Here is a 10,902-nt window from a genome sequence, read left to right as displayed (position 1 = left end):
GATACACATACACACACACATATTCCTGTTTGTTGCAGGCCTATTTACAACAGACAAATTGTGAAAACAAACTAAGTGCCCAAGGACAGCAGATCAGAAAAATGTGGTATTTATTTGTAATGGAATACTACTCAGCCATATAAAAGATGAATTCTAGACCTTTGTAACAATGTGGAAAAAACTGGAGAGGATAATGCTAAATGAAATCACTTAGTATATAAAGTAAGTAAGACAGAAAATGAAGTAAGACAGAAGAAAAAAAGACAAATATCAGATGGTTTCACTTCTATGTGGAATATAGAGAAACAAAAGATCAGACAAAACCATACCAGTAACAAAACCTTCACATCTGATTGATGTGAAGAAGGGGAGGGTATCACTGGGATTCAGGCCAGGTCAGGCTGAATGGAGCTTGGTAGGTCCCAATGGCTTATTGGGACTTTAGAGGTGGACATGGTGTGGACACATGTATTTGTAGAGGTTTGAACCTATAACCTCTAAAATGAACACAATAATGTAAATCAACTTTACTTCAAGAAATGTAATTGGAAAACAAATAAAAAACAAGTAAATAACAAAAAAAACAGTTGAAAGGTTTCGAACTAGATGTGATACACACTCCTTTGGAGGACTGAGTTCTAGTCTAGCGTCTAAGGCTACTTGTGTTATTAATTGTTATTATCTGAACCTTACCTTTATTACCTATGAAATGAAGGTTTGAACTAAGTGATTTCTAAAATTTCTGTAATTTCAAGATCAGTCTATCAGGAACATATATAATGGAGGGACGTGTCCTGAAATTCTCTGGTAATCAGAAATTACATGATTACATGATTAACTTAATTGTTTCAATAAGAAATATAAATCTTAACAACTGTAGTGCTGTTAATTGAAATATTTAAACAATAAATTAGCCTTTCCTTTTAAAGAACTACATTGCTGTCATACTAGCTTATTGGATTGTTTTATAATAAATTCTCTTTTTAGAAAGACTTGTAACACTCCAAACTTTTAATATTTAAGTACATATTTGTAAAGTAAATACTAACTGCAATTTTTGTAGTCATTATTATTGCCATCTTATATAAACTTGATTCCTACAAACTGAGTTTTACAAAGAGGGCCACATACTTATGGGGAGCACATCAAACTTCATTTGCTTTGCATTCTCAGGTAATAATGACTAGGACGGCTATTTAATAAACTGACTTCAGAACTGCTGATAGGATATCATTGGATGGCAAAAACTTGTGTGTAATGGAATTTTGAACAATCTCCAGCAAACTCAAGTTTTATTATGCGAATAAAATTTCTTATTATTTGTTTTTTTAGTTAACTTTTATTGAAATAAGTTGACATTAACATTGTATAAATTTAAGGTATAAATGTTGATTTAATAAATTTAAATAATATGATTGCCATTTTAGTGGAAATTAGTACTCTCTTATTTCACATACTACTATTTCTTTTTTATGGTTGGAGTATGTAATATCTAACTTCTTAGGAAATTTAATGATTATAATATAGTATAGTGAATATAGACAGCACTGACTGTTGTATAATAATTATGAGTTAAATTTTTAGATTACAGACAGTACATTTATTTCTATGGCGAATCCCAGACTCCTTTTCAGTTCACACAAAATGATATAAACACATACTACACATTCTATAAAATGATAATAATTTTTTAATATAAACAAAACCAGAGAGATGAGACCATACTTAACAGTTACTTAAAGCAATGAGTGTTCGCATTTGCCTCCATCACTCAGTAAGTCAGAAATAATTTTGTGAAACAGTAGAGCTACTAACTTTTCATGATTGTTTGAAATGCATGCTTTAAGACAATAGTTATACTATAACAAAATTATAACCTTTGTATAGTAATTAAATTTTAACTTAGTGATCAATCTGAGTTGTTATTACATGTTCATCTTCCTGAGAATTCTACATTTGTCTTTAGGAATCAATCCATTGTCTTTAATACCTTCTTCTTTCGAATTTGTATTTTTTTAATAGTTAATATTGTACCTTGACTTTAACCCAAAACAAAATTAAAAATGAATTTGATCAGAACACCATCCAATTTAAGGCTTATGTTAGAAATTAATATTAAAATGGTGCCAAGACATACTCAGGCTTAGGAACAAAAGCTGAAAGGAAGAAAAGGTGCTACTAAAATAACATTGTTTGTATTATTACTAACTGCCATGAAAAAGAATTATTCTCTCTAAACATTTCAATATAATTACCTTTCCTTATGCTTGTCAGGTCTTGCTTGGCAGTAGGCTGACTTGGCCTTTCAACTGTAGAGAAGACCCAAGGTAAATAACTGGAGACTAATTAAAGTATATTAATGCATTGTGTCACATGATTTATTTTCCTTGTATGTTTTACCCAATAAGAAGATGACAAAAGGGAAAGATTTGCTAATAGCAAGGTCATCTTTGGGTCATTGTTAAAAAATAACCAGTGAAAACACTTTTATGTTTTTATTGAAGTAACACTAGTTTATAACACTGTATATGATTTAGAGGTATAGGATCATACCCTTCAGATATAGGTTATCATACCATACCCACCACTAAGACACTAAAAATCTGTCACAATAGGCTATTGTGCCCCTTCCCTACTTAGCTCTCCCCCCTTTTTATACCACTCTTGAAGTCTCAATTCTGCAGTCATATTTGTAAGTTGTATTATTGGTTTGGGGTCACTTATATATTTTAAATGACTTTTGTAGTTTAAGAACCTGGATATCAAGTGACCATACATATCTTATAAATTATGGTTGGTTGGTCTTCTTCCTTTCACAATTGTAAATTTTGCTGTTTTAATTAGAAAACTGACAATTTCTTAGATACTCAGGAGTAACTTTTTATAAGTTAAATCCAAACATGAAATACCTTTTTAATATACAGTAGGGAGACATTGGCATTTGAGCTGCAAATACATTTTTTCAGTAAGCTCATGCTATACGTGTACTGAACACATACTTGTTTATTAAATAAGCTCTTATGACTCAAAGAGTGTTTTTAGATTTTTGAAATTTAATAATACATGTGAAAAATTCTGAATATACAAAATTAAATTATTGAATGGGGGATCATTGTTTTGTTTTAAGGGCAGCTTATTCTGACTTAGATAATATATATCATTAAAAAAATATAATACGTATCTTGGTAAAAATAGAGCTACCCAAAAGTTTGTCTGATAAATCAGGAAAAAATATTTTTTTTTTGCTCGCATTTATCTGGGAAATATGTTGACTATTATTTTACTTTAGCTGTGAAGGCCTGGCCAGACTGAGGGATTTACAGGACTCAATGTACTATCAGAATATCAATAAGGAACAATATTGGCATTATACCTGAACTATTTCTTAGAACTATTTCATGTCTTAGAAATTTAGGAACACTGTTCAGAATCCTTGAATGCTTATTCAGTTTGTACAGAGTAAGCTGACATTTTCTATTTCTCAGAATATTTGGCTTCTGTTGTTCAAAGAAAAATGGCAGAGTTTCAAAACTTAAAACAAACTGCTGAAATAACAAGACAGTCATTCTATCTGGATTGTTTAACCACACCATTTTCCTTTGGCTGTCAGGGTCAAGTGATAGTTGGAAGATTATGGTCTGGTCAAGTCCTACATTATGAAGGTATTCTCTTTCACGTCATAGTTTCTCATCCCTTAGAGCCACAGAATGATACTGATTCTCAGTTGAGTCTTTATGTGTTTAATGAACAAGTTCCAAAACCTCAGAAGCCTGTAATAACTTTTAGTTTTAGTGGGAAATATATTTCAAGTTCACCTGGGAATGCCCAGAGTCCTTCCTATCAAAAGAAAAATACATTTCTGTAGTTGGAAAGTCATCCATCCATTTTAAATACTAATCTGGCTCTTGTGGGGGCTTTGCAAATTGTATACAATTTGCACACTTTGGACACATTATTTCAAGTACTATTCCAGGCACTGGAGATTAACCAGAATTAGCCAACGATCCTCTCCATATGGAACTTATAACCTAATATTTATTTGAATACTAGCGAACATTCCCTATATGTATTGACCTAAGGCAATCTAAGAGAGCTAGAGTTTTGAGTGACTATTGTAGACCAACAAGATGAACTCTACAGAAGAGCCATTCAGATACCTTGTTATTTTCTAAAGAAAAGCAATAGGAGCTTCAGAGCTCCCATGATATGAAATCTACCTGGAAGTTGGCATGGTGCTGAACAAAGTCCAAGTTTAGAGTGTTTATGATTCAGAACTGATAACACTAGTCTTGCTCTAGTCTCATATTCATGTTAGCAGTCATGAACTATTCTTGAAACATCTCTGTAGTATGGAAGGAAGACCAGCAGAACTTTTCAGTCAAGTTACAGCTTTTTGTATGTTTAGATCCTAATAAACAGTATCTATTTATATAGCTCCTCAAGCTGGGTTTTGTGGGTTCATGACTTCACATGTCAAGCATGATGAAATATTTTGTGATTAAGTGAAATGATGATTATTGACTCATCTGCATTCTTTTGCTAGTAACAACTTATTTTTCTGTTACTATTTTTTTTAATTTAAAAAAAATTTTAAAGATTTATTTATTTTCATTCATTTATTTATACAAGCACTGGGTACAATCAGAAGCGTGGGAGAGTGAGAAAATTCACCAGAGCCAGAGCGGGGAGCAGAGCAGGCAGAAGGACCGAAGTACACTGCTGAGGGGAGCAGCGGGCGGCAGGAGAGGTCTGCGCGCCGTGTGGGACCCTCCTCCGGTGGCCAGGGAGCAGCCGGGGATCGAACTGACGCTGCAGAGGCTGTGGGCATCTTCGCAACCCAGCGCTCAACCGCTGTGCCACCGGGGAGGTCCTCTGTTACTATTTTTATATTCTGTATGTACTTTATATGTTTTCTCTTCTTTCAGTGGTTTTATTTATTTCTTTTTCATTCTATTTCTCAGCTCTTTCATTAGTACTGGCTGACCTCAATATTGTGTACTTGAAGTACAATGATGCTTGTGACAGCAGTTACAATGTAAATGACTAATACATATAGATTAATTTCTAAGGCATCATAAAATTAACATTTTAATGTAGAAATTAGTATGCTTCAGAAACCATTGGTATGATATTTGAAAATAAGGGAAAATAGTATAAAATGTTCTTAAGTTTTTTTAACACTAGCAAAATACAATATCACAATTTAACTTTCCTGTAACTAATTCAATTAAAAAAACTGTACACATCTATACAGTTCTTATTAAAAGAAAATCACTTTGGAGAATATAGTAAATGGTCACCGTCTGCTTGTAGGAAATACAGAAAGAGATGATAATACTTTTTGGTGGATATTGCTAAGGAGACCCCTTAGGGTTGTGAGGACAACTTTGATCTGGAGCCCAAAATGGGTGTCATCATGACTTTATAAATAGTACATACACAAATTCATGGTTTAGTAACTTTTACGATACCAGTATGTCTGGATCCACTATTATGACACAGCTAAAAAATTCAAGGGGTAGTTAAAGAAATGTCTAATGAGTAAAATGTTATCTATTATGATCCTAGGACCCTCCAGAACTTTGTTGGAAATTTATTTCAATAAATTTTATTTTTTTTATATCATTCAAAATAAAAAGCCAGGTCAACTGTTATCTCCAATGGTCAAATTCAATGCTAATGTTTAGATATTTCTCTAATCAACTTCAGGAGCCTTTGGCGTAGTGATTGGCTTTCTTGAATTGCAATAATTTCTTTTTTCCCTATCAAATCATTGGTGGCTCTTAGTTTCTACTTATTTTCAACTCACTCTACTTTTGGGAAAACTGTCAAGGATTCTTGAATCACTCTACCCACTCCCCCAACCACCTTTAGTATCATTATAGTTGACCTACTTCATTCCTATAGCCTTGATTATCATCTACATTCTGTTCACTGAACTAAGATTCAGGTATCCTATAGTTGTTTTGACATCTCCACTTGTATGTGAAATATACACCCCAACTAATCACAAAAATTACTATATGATTTTCAAACCCATCCTTTTCCTCAGGCAAATCCTCTCCTAGTCTTTTCCTCTTTGATTAATGACAATGTGGTACTTACAGGCCTCAAGAGAAAAGCCCATCAGTCATATTTTACCTCTCTCCTCCCCAACAACCCATTAGAATAATATGTCTTATCTTAATAATATACATTGTACCTTCCATGCTTTCTAGTCATATGATTATTGCCCTACTCAGTTCCAGCTACTAACAGCTAACATTTGACCATTCCAATAGTTCCAGTTCTGGTTTATTACTTTCATTTTTGTCTTACTGTCATTCTTCACACTGTTTATAAAAATGTTACTTTTTTTTGGACGTACATATGATATGATTATCCTCCTACTTAAAATTTTTCAATGACTTCTTATTGATAGCACTTAGCATAAATTCCAAGTACTTTATCAGGGCCTATTAATTTCTATATGATTTACTCTCTCTCTCTCTCTCCCCCTATTACTTTATCCTGTATCTTTTTTTTTTTCCTCTCAGTATGCACTACCTTCAGTGAAATTTCTTTTCCTAGAAGAAAGGAACAACCTCTTAGATCAGGAATTTTTCATTTGTGGTCATAGTTTCTGAAATGTTATTATCTAAGTTTTTCTTATTAGTGTCTTTATTTTCATTCAGATTTTAGATCAAATATCTTCTAAGAGACACTCTCTGGAGTACCTTTTCTAGTCATTTCCTTCCCTTTCATTACTATATTTTACCTTTTTATTTCCTCCATATTGCAACCTGAAATGATTTTTAAATTGCTGTATGTTCGTTTTCTATTCTCTGTCTTCCATTTGAAGATAAGCTGTCTAGTGCATAGACTGACATATAATAGACAGTGTTTGTTGCACAAATATTCATTATCTGGACTGCATTTTTAAGCTACTGCCTCACCCCACAGTACTGAGTCAGAATTTTATTCCCCTCTTTTGCTCTTTTTCACTTTGCCCAATGAAACAAAGTACCAATTTTAGTGTAGAGTTTATCCATCTGTAAATATATGTTTAACATCTAATTTGTGATTATCTTCTTGTGAATATTTACTCATTAAGTTGCAGTTTAAAGTCACTAGTGGGCCTTTCCTAATCTGTTTAGGTAGAGCTTTAAAAAACAAAAAGCTCTGTGAATATGTTGTTGGAATACTTTGTTAAAATTATGTATTTTCACCAAATTTTATTGAGGATGGTTTAGTTCTATTGCAGCCTCTCTCCTGCTTTTAATTGGGATCACTGACTTTAATGCCAAAGAATGAATATTTAAAGTTTGACATATCTAATACCTGAAAATGTCAAAGGAGACAGTAATTTACCAGGTCAAGCCATGCCAAGAGGCTCATTAGGTCGGCCTTGATTTATAGCCAGTTTATGGGTCATGGCAGAATTTCCTTCATTGAAAGGGTCGCAGCTATGAACAATTTAAACCTAGGGTGGAGAAATGTAATCTTTCTTCAAAGAGAATTTTCCTAGTTTCCTGATCATTTACCTGCAAGGACAAAGGCTGCCATTATGACACAGTGAAAGACTCATTGTGCAAACAGAGTCTTGGATGACTTCTGTCCTGTACTGCAAGAAAGTTTATTTTCATAACCACCTGCTACCTTTTTCTCCTTCAAGGGATTGTTTCTAGAGTGTTCATTATGGGATTTATGGGAACTGATGTTTAGGACAAATCATTCCTCAATAAGGTTCATAAAACCTTTGCTAGTGAATATATTTGTATGGAAGAGAATATGTAGTTGGTAAAATAAAAGCCTCTGAACTTGCTTTTTTAATACCTGACACAAATATTAACTCCTTTAAGACATATATGAAATATTTATTTATATATTTTATAGTATATCATGTATACTTAGACATGTCTTAAAGGACTTAATTATATGTTAATATATTTCATCCACATATATATGTTGCATATATATAATATATATGATACATTGTCTTTACACAAATAATTTTATTCATCTTGACATTTTATGGGACTTACAATTTCTATAGCAGAGTATAGGTAATCACAAAGTTAACAATTTGTGCTAATTTTGTAATTGAGTACTGTTAGTATTTAAATATTTATTTTAAGATTTTTCACCCCTCTCATAAGAAGGAACATTTAGCTAAATGATATGTTTGATATAGATCAGTGATATGAAAAGGATGTTATATTTTTGAAAATTAGGAACTTGAATATTTCATTATTATATTTCATTTGTCAGACATTCACTGAGTACCTTCTATTATGCCAGGCACTGGAGAATAATATATTTTGTTATACTCAAGAGCTTAATATCTCCTGAAGAAGGAAACAAATGTAAATGAGTTATTTTGTTGCAGATAAAGGATAAAGTTCATTAAAAACTAGTGGAAATAAAAGGCAGTGAGAGAGGGTCAAAGTGATGAGTAACTCATTCCATTAAGAAAAAGAGGAGAAAGTTTTTGGTGAAAGTCAAAATATTGCAATTGGGACTTTGAAAGGGCATTTGAACAGGTCAAAAGTACAAGCCAAGGTATGTTCTAAGAGAGCTCTCTGGTGGTGTCACATTAGCAGATGAAGAGATGGCAGTTATTCTTATCAGCATGAGCTAGTTTTTGGTACTGCCATCTTGGTGTCATCCTGGCTCAGAATTTATTGTAGTAGATATTCTGCTGAAATAAAAGAGTTTGGATAGGCCTGGTTTGTATTAATTTTCTGCCATATGCTGGGTCTATGACTGTTTAGGTCCCCAGAAATTTCATCATCTTCAGTTACCTCACATGTTTAATGTGAACATTATGGAGAGATTATGTGAAGACTTGGTGATGATTTGAAAAGCACTTGATAATTTAAAAGAATGATATAAAAATGACATTTTAGTATCTAATTATCAGTTTTTTTAAGTTGGAGAAAGTACTTGATTTTTTTGATATCTCCTACCATTTATAATTATAAACTCAGTTGAGGACTTGAATATTGAGACCAATTACTAAAATTTTTAACAAATTAAACCAGCCTTTGGCTCTTAGTAATACAATTAGGCCAATTATATAGCATATGTTGCTGAGTAGACTTTCATTCAAGCTAAGTCCAGAGCTTGTTAATTTTCATCACCTCCACTTCCCATAATTTTTCTTTTTTGTGTGTCTTGTGATGATTTTATTTTTGTAAAATATTATCAACCTTTATTTATATAAGCTTTTTTTTGGTTGTTAAGGTAACATTAGTATCATAGGTGTAGGATAACACTCCTTGAAAGTATGTTACCACACCACACCCACAATCAGGTTCCCATACTTTTTCTACAGTGATAGTCATAAAAAATGAATGTGAAAATATTAAAAGCTTATTTTGCATTCCTAACAGTAACACACATTTAGAAAATAAGAAACTAAGAGCTCTTCTTTTATGCTTACCAAGGGGGACTACTAAATATAGTGATGAGTCAATACTGTATGTTACTTCAATTAAATTTATCTTTAATTAACAAGAATATTGATTCTTCAAGGAAATTGCTCTCATTCAATTTTATAGTGACCTGAAAAAAATGATAGACATATAGTTATTAATTCCAAATAGGTCATTTGTTCATGAACTTCCATGTCTTTTATTTTTTAATTATAAATATTATCTCAAAAGTATATCTAATTCAAGGACTGGGTAACTTTCTGTTCAGAAGCCTGAACAGAAATAGGAAAGAAGGCAGAGCCTTTAGGGATAAGTATTACCTGAACATTTTTATATTCTGGAATAGCCTCAGAGTCCTAATGTAAACTTTAGTACGGGCTACATCCACTCAGTTCACCTGGTAATTGACATACCATCAAGTGTGTTTTTGATATAAAGAGATGATAAAGACTTCTACTGTAAGTAGAACATTTAGCCTTTAGAGTATTGTTATAATGTGACAATTACTTTATAATTAATTAGGAAAAGACATGATCTCCTAAGCATAGGGTGAAATCTACCTTAGACTCTAGATCTACAAGTTAATTTATTGTGATTTCCACTTATGTTACAGATTTGTCTTCTTTAACCCTAATTCAGCCCCCAAATTCACAGTTGTTGATAACAGTAGGAAATGTTAAAAACATTTTGAAGAAACATCTTAATAAGAGAAACTTTGTTTCTATTTCATCATGGCAAATGAAACTGCTATGCTGGTTGAATCATGAAGGATACTTGTGTACACATCTGAGTAGATCCCTAATCAAAAAGCTTGAAACATATTGTAACTTAATGGGGCTCGATAGAAATATTTTTTGTTGTTAAGGTAACATTATTTTAACAAATAACAAAAATAAATTTGTATTTTTTCATGGGATGATAACAAATCTAAAAAACAAGTGCTTTGTGTTGTGTATACTTATGACCTTTTTCACCTTATATTGCACTGGGATTCTTCTTTCTTGTTAGCTCTTCACCAAGAGGACTAGGTGTTAAGGATGGGCACAGGTATTGGAATAGGAAGGTAATAATATCCAAACCATGGATATCCTTTATTAAAAAGTGTTGAATATAATCTAAATGGATATTTGTAATGGGGCACATAAAACTGTGAAGGTGATACATTGCTCCAACGGAACTATTGAAAGAAAGAAATGTAAAAGGTTGGCTTTACTCTTTGCAAACTTTAAAATCATGTACCTTTTCTGGATGTGCTATGAACAACTATTTGATTAATTTGCATTACTTCAAGGAATTACTGAGAGATAAGCAAGTTTATACCTTTCTACTAATACTCAAATTTTCCTGATAATCACTTCTTTTTTTTTATAAAAAAAGATTTATTTATTTATACAAGAACCAGGGTACAGGCCAGATTCATGGGACGGTGAGAGGATTCACCAGAGACAGCGGGGAGCAGAACAGGCAGACTGACGAAATACACTGC

The 10,902-nt window shown here is 32.4% G+C and overlaps 1 protein-coding gene across 8 annotated transcripts in view; it reads left to right on the top strand.

Annotated features, from left to right (window-relative positions):
* The window catches only part of CSN2 (casein beta), a 308,148-nt gene that overhangs the window by 196,340 nt on the left and 100,906 nt on the right, over positions 1-10,902 (top strand). For 5 of the 8 annotated variants that reach the window (XM_054687858.1, XM_054687856.1, XM_054687863.1 and 2 more), the window contains one exon: positions 2,275-2,327. The exons of 2 other annotated variants lie outside the window; for them this stretch is intronic. The gene's annotated coding sequence lies outside the window, so the exon portion shown is untranslated. Of the gene's footprint in view, positions 1-2,274; positions 2,328-3,648; positions 3,663-10,902 lie in introns of those variants that run through there. One more of the 8 variants, XM_054687864.1, reaches the window with a different exon arrangement.

This window comes from Talpa occidentalis, unplaced genomic scaffold (genome assembly GCF_014898055.3).
Source record: "Talpa occidentalis isolate TD23 unplaced genomic scaffold, MPIMG_talOcc4v2.1 talOcc4.6, whole genome shotgun sequence".
Classification (NCBI taxonomy): domain Eukaryota; kingdom Metazoa; phylum Chordata; class Mammalia; order Eulipotyphla; family Talpidae; genus Talpa; species Talpa occidentalis.
Note: the sequence above shows the minus strand (reverse complement) of the source record. Positions and strands in the feature narration are given on the sequence as shown.